Genomic DNA, 16886 nt, shown 5'->3' with positions numbered 1-16886 from the left:
ATACTTCGGTTTTATCACCTAATGCTGAACCCAGCAATATTTCAATAAATGATGAAACCGGCATTTAATCATCATTCTTTCACCAACTCTCCAATTGAGGACCCTAGTGCATGCTAAATCGATCGCTAGACACTACATGGACGCCCATCATCCCATGTGGTTGATCCCTCTATCATTCATGACCTATTTTCAGCAATTCATCAACTATGATATGAAATTAGGGTTTCAAATAAATGCTCAACGAATCATCATTCTGAGCAAGATTCAATCATTAATGAATTTATATTGATTCAGCAACCAACATCTGAATTAATCACATAATATTCGGTAGCCTACCAATATTTTAATATTTTATTGGGTCACGTCACCAATAAATAATTCGTCGAATTGAGAAATACTTGCTCAGTTTCTCAAATATTGATCCAGCTATCAATATTTAATAATTTATCAGTAATTTGTCGAATTGATAAATACTTGCTCAGTTGCACGTCAAATTATTAATTATTATTAATTTGTCGAATTGAGCAATACTTGCTCAGTTGCTCGTCAAATTCCTCAATATTCAGTAATTCGCTGAATTAAGCAATACTTGCTCAGTCGCTCAAATACTGGTCAGTAATTCATCACTGAATCTATTGACATCATTTTAGAGAACTACATGTTCGATCCATGAATCGCTGAGCATTCATCAGTCATGATCGATTTATCAAAACCTAGACTCACTGTCTAATCAGTCAACAACTGACTCACTAATACACGTCTATCATGCAGACTCCACGATTCGTGAGACATAAATCACGTCAAATTGGGGGATATCAATTAGGGTTTTGGTCTGGCAGACTACAACACGTGGATTCATCCACAACGAGAAATGTGAGTAAGTCGTGTCAACGGTTGAAGGAGTTAGCAAAGTAGTGGGTGAATGATCAACCAAGTCTCCGCACAATCTGGAACTGGTTTCACCACGATCTCCCACTTTCCCACTCTTTCACTCAAGAAACCGTCACACTTACAGGGATCAAGGTGTACACAACTCTGACAATATAAATAAGTCTCTGAATCCATGATTAAAAAAAAAACAGACAACGAATGATCACTATCTATCAATTGTCTATACAGAATTTCTCGAGTAACTACTCTCAAGAATTCATCAATCTATCAGAACTTATTCGAACTCACCAGTTCACCAAAAATTGCAGAAACCTTGAACACATCCACAATCCTTGATCATCATTGATCCTACACAATTCTCAGGTTCCCTCCTACAGATCAACCCATCTCCCTCTTTGCGACCGAATTGATTCTGGAATGGCCATTGTCTTGGTTTAGGCCGGAGTCCTACAGATTGATCTCTCGAATCTAAGCACTCCCTTTGCAGTGCATCTGTGTGAGGTTGAACAGTTTGCTCGGTTTAGGAGTCTCGATAACACGATCGTCTCTTCACTTCCCCAAAAAACCAGCGACTCGTTTTTCCCCATTTACATAGGGTACTTTCCTCTCTGAATAGACGGTTCCACCAGTAACAACACAACTAGGTAGTTTTGTTGGTTCTGAGGATTAGTTTGCTCGAATGAAAACTTCAATATTTATAGACCAAGGAAGTTTGGACACCAAGGATTTTCCAAAATCGAATATTCTCAAAGATATGCAATAAAGGAAAAACGGTTTTCATAATTCCTGGAAATGCAGTGTCCAAATATTGACCGAAATCTCAGTAGAAAATCTCCAATTAGTAAATGCACATTACCAATTTTTATTTTCTAAAGATATGCATTTAATTGCTGGAAATCAAAAGCATATAAAAACTAAAAACCTTAATTAAAAGATTCCCAATTTATTTCGATCCAGGATTCTCCTTTAGTTATTAAGGAATATCTTTGAACAATAAAAGATAAGAGTTACTGCACATGTTCAAAGTATGTCGGTATCTTTACTTTGTAAATCCTTTTTCATATTTACAATCTTGGAACTGACTTGCCACACTTCCAAACAAGTTTAGAATTGGTTCATCTGACTTCCAAGAACTATGTGATTGATTATCATATCAAATCACCGGGTTTCACGGTTCTACCAAAACACAAAGCTTCAGTTCTACCTCCATGTGGGTACTAGGATCACTCACACTAGCTGTCCAAAAATTGGTTGACTAGGTACTAGGATCGGTTACCACATAATTGTGGTATTTTACTTGTGATCGGTTGTACAAGTCATAGGATCGGTTACCAATTACTAAGACTTGTTGTACCTCTTACAAGGATCAATTCCACATACTTGTGATCGGTTGAACCTCTTATAGGATTGGTCCCCAATGTCTAGAGTTGGTCATACCAATTACAAAATATCGATCATACCATCTCAGGTGATTACTTAAGATCGGTTTCACTAATAAAAGTCATACCAATACAAAAGTCAGGCATTATGAATAGTTTTACCAAGATACATAAACAAGTTATGAGTGGTTATACTAAACACACATATTGGTAATCCAAAGATTTGCAGTGAATAAAAATACGAATAATCATAGCGATTTCCCTTTCGATTCACAAAACAAGTTTATGAATTGTACTTCCTTTAAAAAAATGTAAAACATTGTTTCCTAGGACGAAATCTTCACCCATACCCATACATAATCACAATAGCATTCATAAGATTATGTCGATGTATTATATATGAAATTCAAAATATAGACGTTATACTTCGTATTGTAATTCCTTAATACTATGTCTAACTAGAGTATAATCATTCACAGCTTCACAGTTATGTTTTCAATATGCACGACTTGAAAGATAGGTTAGGAATTAAACAGTTCAAGTCAAATATTACTAACCTCAAGAGGAAGGATGATGTTGTCGATGTAGCTCTTTATTTCTTCACATTCTTCAAGTCTTCACATAATACTCGCAAGTCTCTTATCCTAGTAACTTTCTAGCTAAGCTATACGAAGTTGACTCTAGTAAATAATCAAGCGACTCTTTAAATGAGTTTTTATTCACTAAAATATGACAACCAAACTTGAAATACCAACACTTGGAGGGTTCAACCGAGCTATGCTCTAACATCCACGTTTTTTCAATTGGTATCAGAGCAGGAAAACACATTTAAGACCTCATAAATCTGTGTTTGTAGCGATCTGACTATATGGACAGAGGAGCTATCTCTATAAACGTATCACCAGTCTTCAATGACTCAAATTACTCATGATGGAAAATTGATATGCATGCCTTTCTTCAAGCGCGTGATTTTCAAACATGGGTTTATGTTGTTAATGGCTATGATCCTCCAATGGTTACAGTAGACGATGTATCTATTGCTAAGGATATTGGTATACATGAACCTAACGAGATTCTCGCTGCAAAGAAAAATTCTGACGGTTTAAATGATATCATACATGCCATTACCCCAGATCTTCAGCACCATGTGACTACGAGCACCAAGTCTAAAGATGTGTGGGATATCTTAGAAACTGTATTCGAAGGAAATTCCTCTGAAAAAGAAGCCAGGCTTCAAAACCTATGTTCTGATTGTGAAAACCTTCGTATGGATGATGAGGATTCATTTGATGAGTTTAATCACAAAGTGTCTGAAATTGTTAATGCATCTTTTGCATTGGTTAAGACTATTCCTGAAAAAGATACTGTGATGAAAATTCTCAGATCGTTGCCAGCCAAATACGATTCTAAGAAGCATGCCATCGTTGAAGGAAATAACCTTAACACTCTTTCCAGAAACACCTTGGTTGGGAAGTTAAAGATCTTTGATCATGAGCGTACATCCAAATCTCAAAAGGATATTTATTTCAAGGAACAAAAGAACACTAAATTACTTGATAAAAGTAAGAGTATTGGCATCTCTGAAAATGATCCTTCTGAGACTGATTCATCAGATGAAGATCTTGACCAATCAGTCTCTCTGATCACAAGACAGTTTAGAGATATTCTTTTGAAGAGAAGTAAACGGTTCACCAGAGACAAACCTAAGTCATCAATTAAACCTCATAATCGTGTTTCTCCTAAAAACAAGGATACATATGATACCGATGATGAGAATATGCCACAGTGCTTCAAGTGTAAAGGCTTTGGTCATCTTGCAAATGAGTGCCCAAATCGTAAAAATTACACCGAAAACAAAGGTTTTGCTGCAACTCTTGATGAAATATCTGATCACTATGATTCTACTAAAGACGTAAAATCAAGTGTTGCACTCCTCTGTGAAAATATTGATTTTGTTAATTGTAGCGATATGTACATCAACCTCGATATTCTTCCGAGAGAAACTTCAACCACTTTGGAGGATAAAATGGATTTCTCCTAGTCTACTGGAAATTCTTCTTCTATTGTTTCAAATTCTACAGTGTGTCTAGCAGCTTGCACATCCATGGTATCTGAATCATCCTCTCTATTGACATGTTCTTATTATACTCTCAAGGGTCATGAACTCTTCAATTGTTTCAAGTAGAAACATAAGATAAGATATGCCAATAAACTACAACGGAGAGCAAATCGATTAGCAAACAAGCTCAAATTTGTTCATAACTCGACTGAGGTATATACTCTTATCTCCTCTCCAAATAAGTTAATTTCCAAAGATAAATCTAGACCACTAGAGAAAAGAATACGTTCTAAAAAGTTTGTAAAACATGGATCTAAGAATTCCATTCAAGAGGGTTATGGTGGACAGATTATTGTGCACCCCAGCACAACTTAATTGTGCTGGTTGTGTATCTTGTCTCATGTGCCTGGTTCAAAAGAGACAAGAGTTTGGCTTTAGGAAAAAGATTTTTTTTTTTTTGCTTTGTTTTTCTTTTTGTGGTTTTGTGTCACCGTTTTGGTAATTCTTCCATTCTTTCACATCTAATTGATATTGAAAGGGATTTTACCCTGTTTGATCAATTAAAAAAGAAGGGGTTAAAATCGACAATTTTACCTTTTTTAGGTTGTGAGTACTGAATACTTTTTAGTGTATAAAGGTTCCGTAACCCTACATTCTTTTTTCCTTCTCTGAAAAACTTCTTTATCATAAGACTGCTTGTTGAGTCTGATTTGTGAATTCCTCTCACAATCTCATACTGGTATGGAGAATCCAAGCATTATGCCTTCTGATGGAAAAGTTGGTAATATGATTGTTAATCCATCAATCACGAAGGAAAAAGATAAATCTCATGTACCTTCAACTTTGAAAATAAAAAGTAGGAATGCAAGAAAACCAAGAGATGTTCCATCTAATCAGCAGAAGTTCTCTGGGTTCTTGAAGAGTTGAAGGAAACAAGAAAAGAGATTCAGGAAATAAAGGCTATTTTTTTTAGAACTCTAGAAATTCAGAAGGCCCTGGTTCGACATCAGTCTAAAAAGTTTGTTGGAATTAACTCCTTTCTTCATGAACCTTATGTTCCTATGGCTGTTGACAACAAGGAATTCGGGGACGATAAAGAATTATTTAGAGGTCTTAATGTCTAGGAAAATTCTTATGAGAATTTATTATTGTGTTTTTAGGAAAGATAACTAGGGTTTGGAATAGCCATTATTGTGAGTACACATAGCTATCTCCAACGATTTTCATCTTGCAATGTTTTTAGATTTATTTATTTAAATTCTAAAGTTTATTTGGAAGATGATTTTACAGTATTAATCTTTATGGTTTTATATATTGCAACTTTTTATGGGATATGTGTGTTTGCGTCCGTGAACTATGATTGTCCCATATTTGTCAAAAGTTAAGTATTTCATATGTCATTATGCAAATATTGATAAAAAATTTAATAAACTTTTGACAACAAAAGTTAAGCCTATTATGTCATAATGGAAATATTGATGGAAGATAGGATGAACTTTTGTTTACAAAGATTAAGTCTATTATATGTCTCTATGCAAATAGTGATGAAAGATAGAATGGATCTTTGTTTATTTCGCAGTATTGGTCTTCCCTGATCCACATCTTTGTGTAAATATTGTGCGGCTCCATAAGTTCTCTTATGTGAGCATTTTCGATTAAATTAATCATGGGTTCTCTTGTGGTTAATTTAATTGAGTATTTTGGATACAAATTCATGTTTCATGTGATTTTTTAATTTCCAAAGAAATCCTTCTTTTCTTGTGAAAGTAAGGTCGCTCTTGTTGTTCTTTTGGGAATGACATTTTATGGGGGAGAGTTCTTAATTGAACTTGTGCTTAATTGACAAATCTTTGTTGAGAGTGCGGCTGTGGAATATTATAGGGGTTATCTTGCATCTTTATAAACTCCTCGATGAATGCATTTAGTTTCGGATATATGATGGCATCTAAACAAGTTGATATGTTGTTCTCTTTTGGTCATGAAGTATCTCTATGGAAATTTCATTAGGATCCCACTAGCTTTCGTACCTTTGCCCATTTTTATTGACAAAAAGGGGGAGAATTAATGTGTATTTCATACTACAAATACATATGGTTTACGGATCATTATGTAAGGGGGAGTAATTTTCATGTGAGATGAAGTATTGACTAAGAGGGAGTGATACATATCACCATAGTATTGTTGTCAATGTTGTGATACAATTGAACTTTGATGTTGTGTAATAATACTATGACACTTAAAAAAGCGGGGGTCTAACAACACCACACAATATTTCACTTAGCAATCTGTATGGACAAACTCCAATATACTTTGTATGAGAATCAACTAGACAGTTAGACTCAATTAATAAAAGATATATCAAGGAGTTTATATCTCAATCTCTCGATTTAATCTTACTCAAGCAAACTGCGAGTCTCGATTAAAGAGAGATAAACTTGGATGGTACCAAACACCAATATCCAAAGATCAATCAAAATAAATCAACAACCGTTAGGTCGGACTATCCAATTGATTGATCTAACGGACAACCTGTATTATTTCTATTATATAAACAAATATAATGCGGAAAAGAAATAACACAGACACAAGAATTTTTGTTAACAAGGAAACTGCAAATGCAAAAAAACCTCGGGACCTAGTCCAGATTGAATACACACTGTATTAAGCCGCTACAGACACTATCCTACTCCAAGATAACTTCGTCCTGGACTGTAGTTGAACCCCAATCAGTCTCCCGCTGATCCAAGGTACAATTGCATCCCTACGCATATGATCCCAACATGATACTACGCACTGATTCCCTTAGCTGATATCACCCACAACTAAGAGTTGCTACGACCCAAAATCGTAGGCTTCAACAATAAACAAATCTGTTTCACACAGACAAGTCTATGAAAGGATCAATCTATCTCCCACAGAAAACCCTAAATTTTTTGTTTCGTCTTTTGATAAAAATCAAGGTGAACATAAACCAATTGATAATCTGGTCTTATATTCCCGAAGAACAGCCTAGATTAATCAATCACCTCACAACAATCTTAATCGTATTGTAGCGAAACAAGACGTTGTGGAATCACAAACAATGAGACGAAGATGTTTGTGATCACTTTTTTATATTGCATATCGGAGAACTCTCACGATCTCAAGCCAATCAATATGATTGTACTCGTATGATAGAAGATGCAAGATCAAATCACACAACTACGATAAAAGTAGTATCGGTATGGCTTCACAATCCTAATGAAGTCTTTAAGTCGTTAACCTGGTTTTAGAAGAAGAAAACCAAAGGTTAAAGGAGAATCGACTCTAGCTTACAAATTAGTATCACACTGACGTGTGGGGATTAGTTTGTAGAGTTGCTAGATGTCCCCTTATATAGTCTTTCAAATCAGGGTTTCTCCTTTCTCACAAAGCAAACGCTATCCACCGTTAGATGAAAACCTGATTTAGATTCAATCTAATATATCTCAACCGTTAGATCAAAATCTTAGCTTGTTATACACAAATGAAATGCACGCTTCTAGGTTTGACAACCGTACCCAAACGTGTGCATAGTTGGTTCAATAATAGTCAACCAAAAGGTTAGCCATTTGAGCATTTTATACCAACCACTTTCTTCTTAACCATAACTAGTTCAAATGACTCACATGAACTAGTTAGAGAGTTGTTAAATTGCAAGGAAATCTCATGTACTACACAAGACACAATTGAAGCAAAAATGATTTGAATCACATGAATCGATTCATGAACTTTATACCCACGGTTTGCAAAAGCATGCCTTAGTCTTTATGAGTTAATTTCAGAAATCATCTTTGGATATATAACCTATACAAGTTCGCAGACTAGGTTCGCGGACTTGAAGTACTGGAAAGAGTATTCAAACTCCAGCAGAAATTCTCGGGTTCGAGAGCTTCGCTGGTTCGCGTACTGGGTTCGCGTAATGGGTTCGCGGACTTGGTTCACGCAAGATAGTTTGATAATTCAGCAGAAATTCTCGTGTTTGAGAACTTCGGAAGTTCGCGGACTGAGTTCGCGGATTTGTCTACTAGACGATATCCATCATGGGACTTATGCACATATGTGTTTCCACAACATACTTATGTCCACTATGGTTATGTAATCTAAACTCTCATTCCAATCATTGAAACATTCTTAGAGTATGTTATATAGTTGTTACACTATTTCTCGTCAAAGCAATTTTCAAGATGATTGAAATATACATGACTTGCGTCACTAGGTAAAGAAAAACATGGTCGAAGCGAAACGCTTACCAACACATATTTCGATATATAGATAGGCGAGGTATACTCGGCTCGAAATACCAAATGTGTATAATCTAAGTCTATATATATAGCATACGACTTTTGTCTCAAGAAGTAGGAGATATAATAGATATACTTTTGAGTGACAGATAAGTTCAAGTCTTCACATACCTTTTTGTCGAGAAGTTCCACCGGTTCCTTGAGTAGTTCTCTCACTTGTATGATGAATCGCCATGAAGTCCTTGAGCTTAACTACACTTACTATCCTAGTCTGAGACTTAGCTATAATAGACTAGAAATCAAGACTTATAGTTTTGATCACTAACATTGACAAACATGCTTGATATAGCAACACATGCGAGTTTGACCGAGCAGTGCTCTAACAATCTCCCCCTTTGTCAATTGTAGTGAAAAAACTATCAATACGTATGGAATAAAAAAAAGATAATGCAACTTTAATAGATCCTATTCCATAAGTCCATTCTTCAACATTCCTTGAAATCTTCGTCCTTCCAAGTACTCCAATGATCCCAAAGGTTGTAAGTTTAGCATCACCATTGTTGAAGATCTGTAGCTATAACAATGAGAAATCATTGGTCTCGATCATTGTTATACAGTGTCATAGTATTATTACACAGTGTCAAAGTCCAATTGTATCACAACTTCAATATTAATACTATGGTGATATGTATCACCCCCCCTAGTCAATACTCCATCTCGATCATGGAAGCCACTCCCCCTTACACAATGATCTGAAAACCATATGTATTTGTAGTATGAACTACAAATTAATTCTCCCTCTTTTTGTCAATAAAATTGGCAAACGTACGAGAACGGGATCATAATGAAATTTCCACAAGAGACATTTCATGACTAAAAGAAAAGACGCACATCATCCTAGTTTAGATGCAATCATATAGCCGAAGCTAATAGCATTCATCAAGGAGTTTAAAGATACAAGATAACCCCTCTAAAATTCCAAAGCCTCACACCCCTCAAGATATGACCATTAAGCACAAGTTCAAAAGAACTCTCCCCCATTTGATGTCATTCCCAAGGGAACAACAAGAGCGACCTTAATTTCGAGAGAAAAGAAGGATTTTATTGGACACTAACAAGACAAAATCAACTCTACAAACACTGAACTGAAGGAGACCTGCTGGAGTTTCAGACTCAATTGCTCAAAAGATAGAGATAAGTATAGGGGAAAGAGTCGTAGAAGCGCTTTTAATGAACCAAAACAACACCAATAGACTGCCGAAAATGTTGGAAGTGGCAGTATCTAATGGTTTGGTGAGAATATCAGCCAATTGTTGTTCGGAGGGCACAAAATCCATACTTATGATTCCATTCTCATGAAGATCACGAATGAAATGGTACCTGATATCAATGTGCTTGGTTCGTGAGTGCTCAACGGGATTCTCAGTGATACTAATCGCACTAGAGTTATCACAAAAGATCTTCATTACTCCAGTATCAACTCCATAATCAGCTAGCATTTGTTTCATCCACAGAAGTTGAGTGCAACATGATCCAGCAGCAATGTATTCTGCCTCACATGTAGACAGGAATTGAGAATTTTGTTTCTTGCTATGCCAAGAAACAAGATTAAGTCCTACATAGTAGAAACCTCCTGATGTACTTTTTCTGTCTTCTACACATCCTGCCCAATCAACATCTGAATAAGCAGAAAGATCAGTGTTAGTGTCGAAAGTGTAAGAAAGACCATACCTGACAATGTGATTAATATATCGTATGATCCTTTTTGAAGCTGCAAGATGAGACTCCTTTGGATTTGCCTGAAACCTAGCACAACAGCCAACACTGAAAGAAATATCATGTCTGGTAGCTGTAAGATACAAAAGGCTACCAATAATGGAATGATACATTTTTGATCCACTTTTGATCCTTTCTCGTCTCTGTGTAGTTTACCGATAGTGGGCATGGGTGTCAACTTTGGATAACACTTATCCAGTCCGAACCTTGTCACAAGATCTCTAGCATACTTCTCTTGGGTTAAGTAAATTCCATCTTTATGTTGTTGAATTTGTAACCCTAAGAAGAATTTTAATTCACCAACATTACTCATTTCAAATTCCTTAGCAAGAGAGACTTGGAAGTCCTTTGCAAATATTTCAGAAGTTGATCCATAGATGATATCATCTACATAGATTTGATCAACAACCACATCTTTCCCACTCCATTTGGTGAACAATGTTTTATCCGCTCTGCCTCTTGAAAAACCTTTTCTAATGAGAGAAGTGGTGAGTTTTTCAAACCAGGCTCTAGGTGTTTGTTTCAACCTATATAATGCCTTTTTAAGTTTTAACACGTGATCTGGGTAGTCAGGGTTTTCAAATCCCTTTGGTTGAGCAACATAGACTTCTTCCTTTAAAATTTCGTTTAGGAACGCAGATTTTATGTCCATATGAAACAGCTTAACCTTAAGAAAACAAGCATGAGCTAACAATAGACGAATAGACTCAAGGCATGCCACTGGAGCAAAAGTCTCGTCAAAGTCAATCCCTTCAATCTGTGAATATCCTTGAGCAACAAGTCTAACTTTGTTTCTGACAATCGTTCCAAATTCATCAGTCTTATTCTTGAATATCCATTTGGTACCAACAATATTTACATTGGGAGGACAAGGTACCAGTTTCCAGACATCTTGTCTTTGAAATTGATTTGACTCTTCATGCATTGCATTCACCCAGAAAGGATCGTTCAGAGCTTCATCAATGTTTCTCGTTTCTACTTGGGAAAGATAGCAACTAAAATTACATATATTTTGGAGTTGACCTCTTATTTTGACCGTAGAATCTCTCCCCCCGATAATGCTGTTGGGATCATGATTCCTTTGAACCCAGAGATGTCGTGGAGGTACACGTTCCTGTTCATCAGGAATGCCTTGATCAGTGCTCTTCTCCTCGTCACTAGAAATATCAGGATCAGCAACCGTTGGAATAACTTCGACTGATTCTGGAATTTCTTTGACTTTCTCAATTGTCTCGGATGGAGGAAATTTAGCAGGAGGATTATCATGACGAAAGTTACTAGTGTTCCATCATGACTTGTGTTCTGAGATTAAATACTCGAAAACCACGACTATCAGAAGCATAGCCAAGAAAGATATCTTCATCACTTTTGGTGTCGAATTTCCCTTTCTGTTCTCGATCTTTCAGAATATAGCACTTACTTCCAAACACCCTGAGATAGTGCAGATTGGGTTTCCTTCCGCACCACAACTACTAAGGGGTGTTAAGGGTTTTAGACCGTAAATACACACGGTTGATCAAGTAACATGCTGTAAAAACCGCTTCTTCCCAAAATCTTAATGGTAAGTTCTTGTTATGGAGCATTACCTTGGCCATTTCCTGAATATTCCTATTCTTTCTTTCAGCAATTCCATTGGCTTGAGGAGTGATATGTGGTGAGTATTGCTTAATGATCCCCAGTTCGTCACAAAATTCAAATACATTGGTGTCTTTGAATTCAGTTCCACGATCGCTTCTAAATTTCTTTAGTTTGCGACCTTGTTCGTTCTGGATCCTTTTAACAATAATCTTGAATTCACTAAGAGTTTCATTCTTATGAGATAGGAATGCAACTCAAGTGAATCCGGTGTAATCATCTACCATAACTAAAGCGTACTTCTTACTAGTAACACTGGGTTGTTTAATTGGTCCGAAGAGATCCATATGAATTAAATCAAGTGGAACTTTAGTGAGAATATCTCGAGATGATTTGTGGTGAACTTTCGTTTGCTTACCCTTTTGACAAGCACCCCACACACCTTCAATCTTTGTATTGATTTTAGGAATGCCTCTAACAAGTTCTTTGTTAATGATCTTAGTTAGAAGACGATAATTGATGTGACCAAAACGCTCATGCCAAAGATGTAGATTCCACCTTAGTCAAATTGCAACGGTTGCTAAAATGAGTATCGAGTAGATAGCAGTTGTTTTTACCACGAGTTCCCTGAAAAATCAGCAGTTGTTTTTACCACGAGTAGATAACAGTTGTTTTTACCACGAGTTGTTTTTACTTTCCCAGTTTTGTCTACAATGTCACATCCTTTTGCATTGAAGACAACTCGGTGGCCTTTGTCACAAATTTGACTAATAGAAAGAAGATTAGCAGTCATACCTTTTACGTATACTACATCATGGATTTCAGGAACACCAAGAAGTTTGATCGTTCCCTTCTTGCTGATGTAGCAACAACTCCCATCTCCAAATGTTACAGGACCTCCTTCATAGTCAATATATGAAACAAACCATGTGAGATCACCTGTCATATGTCTACTACATCCACTATCAAGAAACCATTGAAAAGGAGACATAGATCTTAAAGAAAAGGCACCCATACTATTAGTACTTCTCTGTTTAGAGGTTCCTGTTAGTCTTGTATGTCCTTTCAGAGTATCAAAAAGTTGTTTAGTTTTCTTACAAATATTACTTGCAACATTCAGGCTCTTTTGAAAGGACATACAAACTGGTTGAATATAACAACATGGGCCAATACTTTGACGTTAGTCTGAGTGGTTCCTAATCACGTCAGTTTTCTCAACAACCGGTTGTTGATTACTATCTGATTTACGACTATTATTTGAATAGGAACAACTAGATTTTCTCAGATTCTTAGAGGGACAAATACCAGAAATCAAATCCTTAAAAATTGCAATTTCTGTAGCAAGATCAGAGTTGATCCGGATTTGTTCATCCAACCCACTTCGAAGAGAAACCAGTTTATCAGACCTTTTTCTATGGTTGGTTTTCAAACCTGGTGAAGCGTCAATTGATACTTTGTAGTCCAAATAGTCAGATCGCTACAAACACAAAATTTTGAGGTCTTGAACGTGTTTGCCTGCTCTGATACCAATTGAAAAAGCGGGTGTCTAACAACACCACCCAATATTTTGCTTAACAGTCTGTATGGACAAACTCCAATATACTTTTTATGAGAATCAACTAGACAGTTAGACTCAATAAATAAAAGATATATCAAAGAGTTTATATCTCAATCTCTCGATTTAATCTTACTCAAGAAAACTACGAGTCTCGATTAAAGAGAGATAAACTTGGATGGTACCAAAGATCAATATCCAAGGATCAATCAATATCAATCAACAACCTTTAGGTCAGACTATCTAATTGATTGATCTAATGTACAACCTATATTATTTCTATTATAAAAACAAATATAATGCGGAAAAGAAATAACACAGACACCAGAAGTTTTGTTAACGAGGAAACCGTAAATGCAGAAAAACCTCGGGACCTAGTCCAGATTGAATACACACTGTATTAAGCCGCTACAGACACTAGCCTACTCTAATCTAACTTCGGACTGGACTTTAGTTGAACCCCAATTAGTCTCCCACTTATCCAAGGTACAGTTGCACCCCTACGCCTCTGATCCCAGCAGGATACTACGCACTTGATTCCCTTAGTTGATCTCACCCACAAGTAAGAGTTGCTACGACCCAAAATCGCTGGCTTCAACAATAAACAAATCTGTCTCACACAGACAAGTCTATCAAAGGATCAATCTGTCTCCCACAGAAAAACCCTAAAGTTTTTGTTTCGTCTTTTGATATAAAATCAAGGTGAACAGAAACCAATTGATAATCCGGTCTTATATTCCCGAAGAACATCCTAGATTAATCAATCATCTCACAATAATCTTAATTTTATGGTAGCGAAACAAGACGTTGTAGAATCACAAACAATGAGACGAAGATGTTTGTGATTACTTTTATATCTTGCCTATCAGAGAACTCTCACGATCTCAAGCCAATTAATATGATTGTACTCGTACGATAGAAGATGCAAGATCAGATCACACAACTACGATAAAAGTAGTATCGGTCTAGCTTCACAATCCCAATGAAGTCTTTAAGTCGTTAACCTGGTTTTAGAAGAAGAAAACCAAAGGTTAAAGGAGAATCGACTCTAGGTTACAAACTAGTATCACACGGACATGTGGGGATTAGTTTGTAAAGTTTCTTGATGTCCCCTTATATAGTCGTTCAAATCAAGGTTTCGCCTTGCTCACAAAGGAAACGCTATCCACCGTTAGATGAAAACCTGATTTAGATTCAAGCTAATATATCTCAACCGTTAGATCGAAATCTTAGCATGTTATAAAAAAATAAAATGCACGCTTCTAGGTTTGACAACCGTACCCAAACGTATGCGTAGTTGGTTCAATAATAGTCAACTAAAAGGTTAGCCATTTGAGCATTTCATACCAACCACTTTCTTCTTCACCATAACTAGTTCAAATGACTCACATGAACTAGTTAGAGAGTTGTTCAATTGCAAGGAAATCTCAGGTACTACACAAGATACAATTGAAGCAAAAATGATTTGATTCACATGAATCGGTTCATGAACTTTATAGCCACGATTTGTAAAAGCATTCCTTAGTCTTTATGAGTTAATTTCAGAAATCATCTTTAGATATATAACCTATACAAGTTCGCAGACTAGGTTCGCGGACTCGAAGTACTGGAAAGAGTTTTCAAACTGCAGTAGAAATTCTCGGGTTCGAGAGCTTCACTAGTTCGCGGACTTGGCTCACGCAAGATAGTTTGATAACTCAGCAGAAATTCTCGGGTTTGAGAACTTCGGCAGTTCGTGGACTGAGTTCGCGGACATGGCTACTAGCCGATTTCCAGCATGGGACTTATACACATGTGTGTTTCCACAACATACTTATGTACACTATGGTTATGTAACATAAACTCTCATTCCAATCATTGAAACATTCTTAGAGGACGTTATATAGTTGTTACGCTATTTCTCGTCAAAACAATATTCAAGATGATTAAAACATACATGATTTGCGTCACTAGGTAAAGAAAAACATGTTCGAAGAGAAACGCTTACCAACACATATTTCGAGATATAGATAGGCGAGGTATACTCGGCTCGAAATACCAAATGTGTATAAACTAAGTCTATATTTATAGCATACGACTTTTGTATCAAGAAGTAGGAGATAGAATATATAGACTTTTGAGTGACAGATAAGTTCAAGTCTTCACATACCTTTTTGTCGAGAAGTTCCACCGGTTCCTTGAGTAGTTCTTCCACTTGTAAGATGAATCGCCATGAAGTCCTTGAGCTTAACTACACTTACTATCCTAGTCCGAGACTTAGCTATAATAGACTAGAAATCAAGACTTATAGTTTTGATCACTAACATTGACAAACATTATTAATATAGCAACGCATGCGAGTTTGACCGAGCAGTGCTCTAACAACACTGTATAACAATGATTGAGAGCAAATGTTTTCTCATTTTTATAGTTACGGATCTTCAACAACTATGATGCTGAGTTGAACACGTTTAGAATCATTGGAGTACTTGGAAGTGACTAAGATTTCAAGTATTGTTGAAGAACCAAGGAAATCAAGCATTTGGATTGGGAGCTACAAAGTTTGTTTATTTTGTATTCCATATGTATTGATAGTTTTGTCACTAAAGTTGCAAAAAGAGGAGATTGTTAGAGCACTGGTCGGTCGAACTCGCAAGCGTTGCTATCTCAAGCTTGTTGTCAAGTTTAATTTCCAAAACTATAAATCTTGATTTCTAGTCTACTTATAGCTAAGTCTCGGATTAGGACAGAAAGTGTAATTAAGCATTAGACTTCACGGAGTTCATCGATTGAAGACGAATAACTCTAAGAGGATCTTATGGAACTTCATCAACAAAAGGTATATGGAGACTTGAACTCATCAATCACTCAAAAAGTCTATCTACTCTATCTCCTATTTGAGACAAAAGTCGTATAGCTATATAGACTTCATTTATACACATTTGATATTTCGAGCTGAGTTTAACTTGCTTACATGTTTCTCGAAATATGTGTTGGTAAGCTTTCGCTTTAACCAAGTTCATCTTATATTCTTGATGAAAGTCAAAAGATGATCATATGAAAATCGCCTTGTAACATCTCATTTGATGTAGACTCGTATTGATTATGTCAATCACTTGAGAATAGCTTTGATGCTAATAGTTTGTGAAAACAACTATCGTCATCCTCTAAAAATGTTTCAATGATTAAAATAGAGTTTAAAAAAATTGGATTTAAACATAATATGCGTACTTGCATATATGTAATCCATATCCGGGAACCATAGTATGCATACCCGTATGTGTATTGGTTGGTTTGAGAAGTCCGGGAACTTGGTATGCGTACCGGTACGCGTACTAGCATAAGGTTCAGGTCCAAAATTTTCTGCTAACTTTGGATGGTATGCGTACCAGTTCACGTACCGGAGAAAC

The sequence above is a fragment of the Papaver somniferum genome, chromosome 8 (assembly GCF_003573695.1).
Source record: "Papaver somniferum cultivar HN1 chromosome 8, ASM357369v1, whole genome shotgun sequence".
Lineage (NCBI taxonomy): Eukaryota > Viridiplantae > Streptophyta > Magnoliopsida > Ranunculales > Papaveraceae > Papaver > Papaver somniferum.
The sequence above is the reverse complement of the archived record's forward strand: the minus strand, read 5'-3'. Positions refer to the sequence as shown.